This window comes from Lactuca virosa, chromosome 8, assembly GCF_052849685.1.
Source record: "Lactuca virosa cultivar CGN04683 chromosome 8, Lactuca_virosa_CGN04683_v6, whole genome shotgun sequence".
In the NCBI taxonomy this organism is placed as follows: Eukaryota; Viridiplantae; Streptophyta; class Magnoliopsida; order Asterales; family Asteraceae; genus Lactuca; species Lactuca virosa.
Genome location: NC_136433.1, coordinates 17,117,043 through 17,130,528, shown reverse-complemented (window position 1 = coordinate 17,130,528; position 13,486 = coordinate 17,117,043). Strand labels below are relative to the sequence as shown.

The following is a 13,486-nucleotide window of genomic DNA, read 5'->3' as shown; positions in this document are numbered from 1 at the left end:
CCCTATTTTACATGATCAAATTCATGAACCAAGGTATCCCACCAGACAAAACAGGGGCGTTCCAAAGAAACAATACAAACCAGATCTCAATTCTAAGGCGAAATACCCCATAAACAATTATGTCTCATCTCATCACCTTTCGAAAACTCATGCCTTTGCTGTGAATCAACTATCATCTGTATCTAGTCCTAGTGATGTACAGGATGCTTTGAAGGAACACAAATGGAAGGAAGCTATGAACGACGAAATGAAAGCCTTACAAAAGAACCATACATGGGAATTAACGTCACTTCCACCGGGAAAGAAGACTGTCGGATGCAGATGGATATACTCTATTAAGCTTGATTCAAATGGAAATATTGACAGATACAAAGCACGACTTGTCGCCAAAGGGTACACTCAAAAATATGGAATTGATTATGGAGACACATTTGCCCCGGTTGCAAAAATGAACACCATTCGTATTCTCATCTCCATAGCAGCAAACAAAGACTGGCCCTTGAAACAATTTGACGTAAAGAATGCATTCCTTAATGGGGTCCTAGAAGAAGAAGTCTACATGGAACCTCCTCCAGGCATAAATTGTCATGGAAAGGTGTGTAAGTTGAAGAAGGCATTATACGGTCTAAAACAATCTCCCAGAGCCTGGTTTGGAAGATTTTCAAACTTCATGAAAAAAATGGTTATAAACAAAGTGATGCGGATCACACCCTCTTCGTGAAGCAAAATGGAAAAAAATTGACTGCCCTTATAGTGTATGTGGACGACATGGTAGTCACAGGAGAAGACCCAGATGAAATGACCAACCTTCAAGTAGTCCTCACAAAAGAATTTGAATTGAAGGACCTAGGAAATCTGAAGTATTTCTTAGGTATCGAAGTAGCTAGATCAAGTCAGGGAATCACCATGTGCCAACGAAAATATGTGTTGGACTTACTCACTGAAACGGGTTGTCACACCCCAAAACCGGAACAGCGGAAACGTTCTGGGGTGGAGGACGTCATGTACAGTATCATAACAAAGCATAATAGTAAACAAGCAACAACATCCATTGCATTAATAGAATAATTGTAATACAAACGTGTTCTGTATAGTATGTAAGACACCAAAAATGTATAATCAAATTAAAGATGAGTCTTGTATGTGCTCCATCTTCTCAAAAGCTCCATCTGTACCTGTCTACTGATGACCTGAGAATACAAGTTATTTTGAAAGAGTTTATCAGCATTAACGCTGGTGAGTTCATAAGTACTTAGTGTCTTTGCTTGAATGAAAATGTTTGTAACAACGTAGTATACTCGCTCATAACTGTTTAGTAAATTTTTATAAATGTTTGAACTCCCTAGAAAATCCTATATTTTCTAGTAAAATGTAGTCTTCTACCAAGACCCGACTGTTTGTATGCTTTGTTCTTTTATAGTGTAAGGGTTTTTCCTTGTGAAACTATCATTGCGAAGATATAGTTTACTTAAAAGTGTATGTGACATGGTCACAAGTAGTTGTAATAGGAAAATAATGTTTTACCTCAGCAGTAACACTGCTGGTTATAAAGCGATGAAACACAGACTCCAGGTAGTACTAAACGCACAGTACACCTCGGGGAGTCCTAAGTAATAGAAGATGTAGACTCCAAGTGGTATCAAATGGACGATACGCCTTGAAAAGTCTAGAGAAATGAAATGCAGACCCCAGGTGGTATTAAATGCACAATACGCCTCGGAGAGTCTGTTTGGCCTTTAATTCTTAATTGGTTAATTAAAGGTTTGAATGTGAACTCGTATGTAACCATGCTGATTGACGGCTGAATAACTGATGACCCTCCGGAGTCATATGTAGTATGGTGACATTCTGTCACCCCTTGGCCTAATCGGCTGGGACTGTAGCTAGCAGTCGGGGTGTGGGAGTGTCTGTCCCGTATAGATCTATCCACACAATGCCTGCTCTCCCTCCAAGAGACTCTGGTTACAAAGTGATACCACAATGAAGTGTCGTATCGAGAAATAGTATGTCACATTCTGATTATCGTATTCAAAGGTTTGTATAGTATGCCATAGTGTAGTGAGGTTTTCTCTTGTATAGTATATAGTGTGTTCTCTTGTATAGTGTATAGTGTGTTCTCTTATATAGTGTATAGTGTGTTCTCTTGTATAGTGTATAGTGTGTATTGACTCATAACTGTACTGACTCTGGTATGTGTCGTGGCAATAGTAGTAGTGAGTAGTAAACCCTTAACTATACCTATTATAGTTAAATAGTAATGTTGTTTGTATGCATCTGTTACCTCAGAGGTACTGAGCTGAAGAGAAAGGTTTTATATCCAAACACATATATACGATATATAATTAAGAGTTCAACGATAGTCGGACAAATAACAGGATACCCTAAGTCCACAACCAAACAAGGAACAGGAAATAAGGTGAGCTATCAGTCCTAAGTCCTTCAAGCCTTACTTATATAAATATATTGGTATAGATATGAGTTTGACAAAAATGTAAGTTTAAAAGAGTTTGAAAACAATTTTAACTTCTAAAAGAGTTTAGTAAAAGGTTTTGAAGTGCTTGAGACCCATTAGTTTGATAGCAATCTTGAAAGAAATAGTAAATCTTTCTGTTTGTTCTAGTCATTAATCACATGTGATAAAAACAATGACTAGAATGTTTCAACTTGTATTCCCCCCCCCCCCATAAAAGCATTTAAAATCATTTCAAAGGTTGATTAAGGGGTATGAACTCACCTGCAGTGAGTAACTCGAATGAAAGATCGATGTAGGATCGTCGGGTGTCAATTGAAGTCTTGAGCACAAACGAATCCTATTTTGCATTTAATAATACATATATGAATACACTTAGGGTATATAACCACTAATAGACACTTGGACACGCCTTAGGGACATGAAAACACCTAGAATTGAGTGTTACAAATACCCCTTGGAGTCCCTCAATGATTGTAGGGCCTTATATTTGAGTGTAAGGCCACCAAACTCAACTTTGATGAGTGTGCGGCCAGGTGTGCGCCCATGCCTGTGTGCGGCCAGAGTGTGCGGCCAAGCCTGTGTGCGGCCGTACACTCCCATCTAAATGTGTCCAAAACGATTTTCCAAGGCTTAGGGATGATCCTAAGAAGGTGTTTTGGCCGTTTCTATGCTTAGATGAGTGTTTAAGTCTATTTTAGGGCCAAAAGATGTGTGTGCGGTCACACATGATGTATGTGCGGCCGTACACACATGAAGATCATCTAGAATGATGATTTCATGGATCAAACTCGAGGAAAAGGCTTTCAAACGTGTTGTAGTAATGATCTAAGGATGTTTACTTACTTGTTTTTATGATTGGAGAGGAAAAATTGAAGAACTCTTGAGAGAAAATGTTGCAGCTTGAAGGAGTGTGAAAAGGGGTATAAGGTTGACTTGGGGTCCTTTATATAGGCTAGAGTGTGAGGCTAGGAGGGTGTGCGGTCGGCTGTGTGCGGCTGGCGGCCGCACACACTTTGCTGGGTGTGTTTGGCTCGATTTCGTGATGCTACACACATTCTCACCCTTCCGAAGACTCATATCTAGGTTATACTAAGTCTCAATCACTCATATACACCCAAAACTTCATTATAAAATAGCAAAACGAGGCTAACTTTGATAAAAATGAAGAATATTCAAGTTAGAAATTTCGGGTTGTCACATCATCCCCCCCTTAGAGGGAATTTCGTCCCGAAATTAGAGTTTAAGCGACTAAGTTATTACAAATAACTAAGTAAAAAGGTGAGGATATTTAAGTTTCATTTGATCCTCGTGCTCCCAAGTGAATTCCGGTCCTCGCTTGGCGTTCCAGCGAACCTTCACAATTGGGATACGACTTTGCTTGTTCGCTTGACCTCTCGGTCCATGATCTCTACAGGTTCTTCCACGAAGTTGAGGCTCTCGTTGATCTCGATCTCGTCGAGTGGGATTACAAGAGTCTCGTCGGATAGACACTTTTTCAAGTTCGAGACGTGGAAGGTAGGGTGTACGTTACTTAGCTCGTGGGGTAGGTTGAGTTTGTAAGCTACATGGCCGATTCTAGCGAGAATCTCGAAAGGCCCTATGTATCTTGGATTTAGCTTTCCACGCTTACCGAAGCGTATCAAGCCCTTCCAGGGCGAGACTTTCAAAAGGACTCGGTCTCCCACCTGGAACTCCAAAGGTTTCCTTCATTTGTCAGCGTAGCTTTTCTGTCGGTCTCTAGAGGCTTTCAATCGTTCACGAATCTGAACGATCTTCTCTGTCGTTTCCCGAATGATCTCCGGACCTGTGAGAGTGCTGTCAGGAACTCGTCCTTTAGCTAACTGTGTGTCACCCACCTCAGCCCAGCACAGTGGAGATCTGCACTTTCGGCCATAGAGGTCTTCAAATGGTGCAGCCTTTATGCTCGCGTTATAACTATTGTTGTAGGAAAATTCGATGAGGGGCAAGTGAATATCCTACGCCTTTCCAAAGTCGATCACACAGGCTCGCAACATATCTTCTAAGGTTTGGATAGTTCTCTCACTTTGTCCGCCGGTCTGTGGATGGTAGGCTGTACTCATGTCCAGCCTTGTTCCTAAGGAGCTTTGTAGTGACTGCCAGAACCTTGAAGTGAATCTACTATCTCTGCCGGAGATAATGGATATAGGAACATCATGCAGTCGTACTATCTCCCGAATGTATGTTCTTGTGAGCTTCTCCATGTTGTCGGTTTCTTTGATGGGTAGGAAGTGTGCGGACTTGGTCAATCTATCGACGATGACCCAAATGGTATCAAGTCCACCTGTTGTCTTGGGAAACTTGGTTATAAAGTCCATAGTGATCCGCTCCCACTTCCATTCAGGTATCTCCGGTTGCTGGAGTAGACCTGATGGTTTCTGGTATTCGACCTTGACCTTGGCGAAAGTAAGGCATTTACCTACGAAGGTAGCGATCTTCGCTTTCATGTTAGGCCACCAGTATAACTTTTTAAGATCCAGATACATCTTATCTGAACCTGGGTGGACGGAATATCGAGTGTTGTGCGCTTCCTTCATGACCAAGTCTCTGAAGCCACCGTGTCTCGGTGTCTAGATCTGGTCTATGAGATATAAGGCTCCGTCACCCTTGACCTCCAAGTTCTTATCCATTCCGCGCAGGGATTATCCCGTCACATTTTCAGGTTTTAAGGCTTCGAGCTGAGGCTCCTTAATTTGTGCGGATAGATGCGAATGGATAGTCATCGTTAATGACTTGAATCTTCGACCAGAATATTCTTTTCGACTTAGGGCGTCTGCTACCACGTTAGCTTTACCCGGATGATAACGAATTTCACATTCGTAGTCATTGAGTAGCTCGACCCATCGTCGTTGTCTCGTATTGAGTTCCTTCTGGTTGAATATGTGTTGTAGGCTTTTGTGGTCTGTGAAGATAGTGCTTTTCGTACCATACAGATAGTGTCTCCAGATCTTTAGGGCAAACACGACTGCTCCTAATTCGAGATCGTGGGTGGTGTAGTTGACCTCGTGTGTCTTCAGCTGTCTTGAGGCGTAGGCGATGACCTTTCCTCGTTGCATCAGAACACAACCGAGCCCTTGATTTGACGCATCACAATAGACCACAAAGTCTTCTGTTCCTTCGGGGAGGGACAGTATCGGTGCGGTGCACAAGGCTCGTTTTAACGTTTGGAACGCTTTCTCCTGCTTCTCTTCCCAGTCAAAGGCCACGCCTTTCTGGGTCAATGTTGTAAGGGGTTTAGCGATCCGAGAAAAGTTCTGCATGAATCTGCGGTAGTAGCCAGCGAGGCCTAGAAATTGACGAATTTCGGTAGGCGTCTTTGGTGCTGACCAGTTCTCAATAGCCTTAATTTTGGACGGGTCCACGTGGATTCCTTCTTCGCTGACCACATATCCTAAGAATTCGACTCTTCGGATCCAAATTCGCATTTTGAGAACTTCGCATAGAGCTTTTCCGATCGTAGGGTTCCTAGGACTTGTCGCAGATGGTCACTATGCTCTTCCTCACTTCGAGAGTAGATAAGTATATCATCGATGAAGACGATGACGAACTGATCAAAGTAAGGACGACATACCCTATTCATCAAGTCCATGAATATTGCGGGGGCATTGGTCAATCCGAATGGCATCACTACGAACTCGTAGTGTCCGTAACGAGTTCTGAAGGCTGTTTTCGGAACATCCTCCTCAAGCACCCGTAACTGGTGATACCCGGATCTCAGGTCAATCTTGGAGAAGTAGCTCGTCCCTTGCAGCTGGTCGAATAAATCGTCTATGCGAGGTAGGGGTAACGATTCTTGACTGTAAGCTTGTTGAGTTTCCTATAGTCGATGCACATACGGAACGATCCGTCTTTCTTCTTGACGAACAGGACCGGAGCTCCCCAGGGTGAGAAGCTTGGTCTTATGAAGCCCTTGCTGAGCAATTCGTTAAGCTGACCGGATAGTTCCTGCATCTCGGCTGGTGCTAGACGATAGGGCGCTTTGGCTACGGGGGTAGTTCCTGGAACTAATTCGATTCGGAACTCGACTTGACGTTGTGGGGGTAATCCTGGGAGTTCTTCCGGAAAGATGTCTAGAAATTCGCGCACTACGGGGAGGTCTGTCAGGTCTTTGGTTTTCTGGCTCGTATCGACTACGTGTGCAAGGAAAGCACGACATTCCTTATGCAAGTACTTTTGGGCTTGAATACTTGAGATGATACGCAGGCTCGTACTAGGTTTGTCTCCGTAGATCAACAAGGTTTCGTTATTCGGTAGGTTCAGGCGGACTGCCTTTTCGAAGCACAGAATATCGGCATGATAAATACTCAGCCAGTCCATGCCTATAATGACGTCGAAACTCTGGATTGATACTGGTATGAGATCAATTGGAAATGAATGATTATCTAGCGTGAGGGTACAACCTAGGTAAATCTCGTTAGAACTCTCTGTCTTTCCGTTGGCCATTTCTACGACGAAGGTTTCTTTTAGTGCTTGCGGTGCTTGATTGATTAAGTGTTTAAATTTTTGATTTACGAAGCTTCTCTCAGCCCCACTATCAAATAGGATACAAGCATAAGAGTTATCGAGAAGGAACGTACCCGTGACTTCTGTGGGGTCTGCCACGGCTTCATTGTGGCCAATAGCAAGTAGTCTTCCTGCTCCTCCCGTATTCCCAGCTTTCGGGCAATTCCTTTTGAAGTGCCCTGTCTCGCCACACCCGTAGCAGGCATGTCTCACTCCTGTACCAGGAGCTTGGGTGTTAGGTTTGGGTGGTGCTCTGCAAAACCGGGCGGTATGGCCCTTCTGGTCGCAATTGGTGCAGTGCATTTCCCGGCAGGGGCCGTTATGATGGAAAGTGCACTTGGTGCACTTAGGTAGGGTCCCTGCATATTGTTTGGCTGGCACAGGGGCAACGGGGGTGGTGACAGCATGGACAGCCACTGTCTGTTGTTTCTTGGAAGAGGGTTGATTTGATTTGCCCTTCTTTCGGTCCCAACGCTTCCTTTTGTTGTCGGTCGCTTTGGTTGGTGTTGGGGCAGTAGTTGTGGTTGTTGTTGGAAGAGAAGGAACCTCATGGTCGATGAGCCTTTGGGCCAATTCCTTGGCACTATCAAAGGTCGCAGGGTGTGATGCTAGAACGTTCCCTCGATATGGGGGTACCAGACCCTAGATGTATCTTTCGATTTTCTTACTTTCGGTAGGAACCATGTTGGGACATAGAGTCACCAGGTCACAAAACCTGGCTGTATAAGCCACTATGTCGGAACCCTTCATTTTGAGGTTCCACAGTTCCTCCTCGAGCTTCTGAATTTCGCCCCTCGGGCAGTACTCCCTCGTCATAAGGTCCTTTAGTGTATCCCAGCCCATGGCATTGGCTGTTACTAGTGAGAGTGATTTGACATGGCCATTCCACCACGTCAGGGCCCTTTCGGTGAAGGTGCAAGCAGCGAACTTTATCTTGCTTCCTTCAGGGCATGAGCACATCTCGAAGATTGCTTCTTTTCTTTTGATTCATTGGGACAATACAATGATCCCTCCGGTCCCATTGAAGTATGTTGGTTTGCAGCTGAAAAAGTCTTTATAGGTACACTCTCGTGTACGTGGATGGATTTCACCATGGCTAGAGTTGGTGCCAGTCCCCGTTCCACTAACACCACCAGAGTTTACTTGAGCCATGGCGGCGATCACAGCTGCGGTCACAGCTGCCTGAAACATCACCGCATCGAACTGCGGAGGGGGTGGTGGTGGTGGAGTTTGATTTGCAGGTCTGCCCCTGGTCGGACGCGGACGAGGCGACATCTTTTACTGAAAGCTGATAGGGATGATAACCATAGTAAGAATCAGTCGTTAGTATGATGAGAGTGTTTCATAGACTAAATCACCATAGCCTAACTATCAGATAGAGGTATGACACTAGAGTAGGGAAACACAAGGTGAATACTTTCCCATAGATTAGATAACTGCCAATAATACTGGTATTAATGATGTAAAGTGAGTTCGGGGAAAATGACCTAACAGTAGGTCTTACATCAAGCCATAAGGGAAAATGTTGGCAGTTTAGAAGTCTAGTGAGAGTACTTTTAAAAGTTAGGAATATTTTACAGATAAGTGCTCCATAGAGCACGGAAAAGAAAGGCTATCCCTTAATCCAAAAGAAAAGATGAGTCGACATCTTCTAACGACGACGGTTATTCCTCGGGCGGACCCTCAGGTCTGCCAGTTGGCGTTCCATGTCGAGTAGGCGCCGCTCGTACACTCGCTGGCGTACGCGATGCTCTATGACTTCCGCCCTAGTCTCAGCTAGAGCCTGAAGTAGAGACTCGCGGTCATTCCGAGTCCTCTCGTTGGCATCTTCCAGACAGCGGATGTTGATGTTACTTATCCTTGAGTTGGTGACTAGCTCCGCGATTCGGTTAAGGGTGGTTCTCCCCTGGATCTCGTTTCGAGCAACCCTGCAGACTAGGATAGGCAAGACTCTATCCGCAGTGCTTCCTTCGCTCACATTGTAGAAGTCTTGGTCTCCATTGTAGGGGATGGGTTGGTCTAGCTCCTGACTCCAAGCCTCCAAACTCTCCACCCACAGAGGTGTCGGGCCTCGAAAAGCTGGGCGTTGGTTAGGGTTTGGAGCTACTGGGGGTAGGTTGTTAACCTCTGGTTCAGAGTCAGAGCTATCCGAAAAGCCTTCTGCACGGTGATCATCCAAAGGGATTGGGTGATCGTCTTCGGGCTCATTGCCGAGCCACCCACCATTTCCTTGGTTGGGATAGTACGGATCGCCGGGGAGATGGAAACCAGCCATGATATCTACGCGAGAATAGGGGAAAGAATAGTTAATAGACGTACTAATGAAGATCTTTCTTAGATTGCACATAAGAAATTTTTGTAACACAAAATACTCCTATATTATTTTAGGTTTATGCTCTGTTCTAATGTTCTCGTTATAGTAGTGTTGATAAGTTTTTAGACTTGTTGCAACACCACAATCCTTCTTAGGCACATGCTAGTCACTCCTAAGTAAATATAGTTGATCAGGCTATATCCCCTAGGTTTGACCATATGTCTGTAAGCCTAATTGTGTTGTTCAACAGTCGTAATACTTTTGTTCTGTTCTAGTATGATACTGACCCTGGTATGAATAGATGTATATATATACTTAGTTAAATATTTTATTATTTAAAAGTATATATCCTTGGTCAGAGTGTTTTAATCCCGTTGCGTTTATAGTTTGTATATCTTTTATGGGTTGATATACTTGATTCACTATAAACCATGCTCTGATACCAATCTGTCACACCCCAAAACCGGAACGGCGGAAACGTTCTGGGGTGGAGGACGTCATGTACAGTATCATAACAAAGCATAATAGTAAACAAGCAACAACATCCATTGCATTAATAGAATAATTTTAATACAAACGTGTTCTGTATAGTATGTAAGACACCAAAAATGTATAATCAAATTAAAGATGAGTCTTGTATGTGCTCCATCTTCTCAAAAGCTCCATCTGTACCTGTCTACTGATGACCTGAGAATACAAGTTATTTTGAAAGAGTTTATCAGCATTAACGCTGGTGAGTTCATAAGTACTTAGTGTCTTTGCTTGAATGAAAATGTTTGTAACAACGTAGTATACTCGCTCATAACTGTTTAGTAAATGTTTATAAATGTTTGAACTCCCTAGAAAATCCTATATTTTCTAGTAAAATGTAGTCTTCTACCAAGACCCGACTGTTTGTATGCTTTGTTCTTTTATAGTGTAAGGGTTTTTCCTTGTGAAACTATCATTGCGAAGATATAGTTTACTTAAAAGTGTATGTGACATGGTCACAAGTAGTTGTAATAGGAAAATAATGTTTTACCTCAGCAGTAACACTGCTGGTTATAAAGCGATGAAACACAGACTCCAGGTAGTACTAAACGCACAGTACACCTCGGGGAGTCCTAAGTAATAGAAGATGTAGACTCCAAGTGGTATCAAATGGACGATACGCCTCGAAAAGTCTAGAGAAATGAAATGCAGACCCCAGGTGGTATTAAATGAACAATACGCCTCGGAGAGTCTGTTTGGCCTTTAATTCTTAATTGGTTAATTAAAGGTTTGAATGTGAACTCGTATGTAACCATGCTGATTGACGGTTGAATAATTGATGACCCTCCGGAGTCATATGTAGTATGGTGACATTCTGTCACCCCTTGGCCTAATCGGCTGGGACTGTAGCTAGCAGTCGGGGTGTGGGAGTGTCTGTCCCGTATAGATCTATCCACACAATGCCCGCTCTCCCTCCAGGAGACTTTGGTTACAAAGTGATACCACAATGAAGTGTCGTATCGAGAAATAGTATGTCACATTCTGATTATCGTATTCAAAGGTTTGTATAGTATGCCATAGTGTAGTGAGGTTTTCTCTTGTATAGTATGTTCTCTTGTATAGTGTATAGTGTGTTCTCTTGTATAGTGTATAGTATGTTCTCTTGTATAGTGTATAGTGTGTTCTCTTGTATAGTGTATAGTGTGTATTGACTCATAACTATACTGACTCTGGTATGTGTCGTGGCAATAGTAGTAGTGAGTAGTAAACCCTTAACTATACCTATTATAGTTAAATAGTAATGTTGTTTGTATGCCTCTGTTACCTCAGAGGTACTGAGATGAAGAGAAAGGTTTTATATCCAAACACATATATACGATATATAATTAAGAGTTCAACGACAGTCGGACAAATAACAGGATACCCTAAGTCCACAACCAAACAAGGAACAGGAAATAAGGTGAGCTATCAGTCCTAAGTCCTTCAAGCCTTACTTATATAAATATATTGGTATAGATATGAGTTTGACAATAATGTAAGTTTAAAAGATTTGAAAACAGTTTTAACTTCTAAAAGAGTTTAGTAAAAGGTTTTGAAGTGCTTGAGACCCATAAGTTTGATAGCAATCTTGAAAGTAATAGTAAATCTTTCTGTTTGTTCTAGTCATTAATCACATGTGATAAAAACAATGACTAGAATGTTTCAACTTGTATTCCCCCCATAAAAGCATTTAAAATCATTTCAAAGGTTGATTAAGGGGTATGAACTCACCTGCAGTGAGTAACTCGAATGAAAGATCGATGTAGGATCGACGGGTGTCAATTGAAGTCTTGATCACAAACGAATCCTATTTTTCATGTAATAATACATATATGAATATACTTAGGGCATATAACCACTAATAGACACTTGGAAACGCCTTAGGGACATGAAAACACCTAGAATTGAGTGTTACAAATACCCCTTGGAGTCCCTCAATGATTGTAGGGCCTTAGATTTGAGTGTAAGGCCACCAAACTCAACTTTGATGAGTGTGCGGCCAGGTGTGCGCCCATGCATGTGTGCGGCTAGAGTGTGCGTCCAAGCCTGTGTGCGGCCGTACACTCCCATCTAAATGTTTCCAAAATGATTTTCAAGGCTTGGGGATGATCCTAAGAAGGTGTTTTGGCCATTTCTATGCTTAGATGAGTGTTTAAGTCTATTTTAGGGCCAAAAGATGTGTGTGCGGTCACACATGATGTATGTGCGGCCGTACACACATGAAGATCATCTAGAATGATGATTTCATGGATCAAACTAGAGGAAAAGGCTTTCAAACGTGTTGTAGTAATGATCTAAGGATGTTTACTTACTTGTTTTGATGATTGGAGAGGAAAACTTGAAGAACTCTTGAGAGAGAATGTTCCAGCTTGAAGGAGTGTGAAAAGGGGTCTAAAGTTGACTTGGGGTCCTTTATATAGGCTAGAGTGTGAGGCTAGGAGGGTGTGCGGTCGGCTGTGTGCGGCTGGCTGGCCGCACACTCGAGTGTGCGGCCGCACATACTTTGCTGGGTGTGTTTGGCTCGATTTCGTGATGCTACACACATTCTCACCCTTCCGAAGACTCATATCTAGGTTATACTAAGCCTCAATCACTCATATAGACCCAAAACTTCATTATAAAATAGCAAAACGAGGCTAACTTTGATAAAAATGAAGAATGTTCAAGTTAGAAATTTCAGGTTGTCACATCGGCATGCTAAATTGTAAACCTGTGGAGACTCCTATTGAAGTGAATCATGGTTTGACTGTTCATCCAGATCAGATTCCAACTAATAAAGAGAGGTATCAAAGGCTTGTTGGGAAGGTCATATACTTGTCTCAGACAAGACCAGATATCGCATATGTTGTAAGCATCGTAAGTCGATTCATGCATGCACCAAGCGAAGAACACATGAAAACAGTCTACCGTATACTGCAGTATCTTAAATCATCAGCAGGAAAGGGGTTGTTTTTCGTTAGGAATCGAAGTGAAGAGATAAAAGGGTATACAGACGCAGATTGGGCTGGAAGTAAAACTGATGGTAAGTCCACTTCAGGATACTTCACTTTTGTAGGAGGTAACCTGGTGACATGGAGAAGTAAAAAACAAGAGGTTGTCGCTAGATCAGGTGCGGAGTCAGAGTTTCGAGGAATGGTCCATGGAGTGTGTGAATTACTCTGGATAAAAAGAATCTTGAGGGATCTTGCAATTAAGCAAACTGATGCAATTATGTTACACTGTGACAACCAAGCAGCTGTGAAAATTGCAAATAATCCCGTGCAACATGATAGTACAAAACATGTAGAAGTTGATCGACATTTTATTAAAGATCATCTTGAAAAAGGTACTATTTGCCTTCCTTTGGTTGCCTCAGAAGATCAGCTAGCCGACATGTTGACGAAGGCTGTTAGTGGAAGAGTGTTTCAGAGCTCTCTTAACAAGTTAGGAATGATAAACATCCATTCTCCACCTTGAGGGGGAGTGTTGTTGAGAGCTTATTTTAGGATATGATTTATTACCCCCAATTTCCTTGTTTACAGGACAAATTAGTTGTAATTAGCTGTAATTAGTAGCTGTAATTAGTAGCTGTAATTAGCTGTGTGTTTTCTGTATTTGTGTATAAATTGTACCTTCTTCCAGAGATTGATAATAGACTGAAAATCATTCTCGTATTGAACTCTCTGTTC

The 13,486-nt window shown here is 42.5% G+C and overlaps 1 pseudogene; it reads left to right on the top strand.

Annotated features, from left to right (window-relative positions):
• The first annotated feature begins 12,512 nt into the window (after positions 1–12,512).
• Positions 12,513–13,274, top strand: LOC145130125 (secreted RxLR effector protein 161 pseudogene; annotated as a pseudogene).
• Positions 13,275–13,486: the final 212 nt, after the last annotated feature.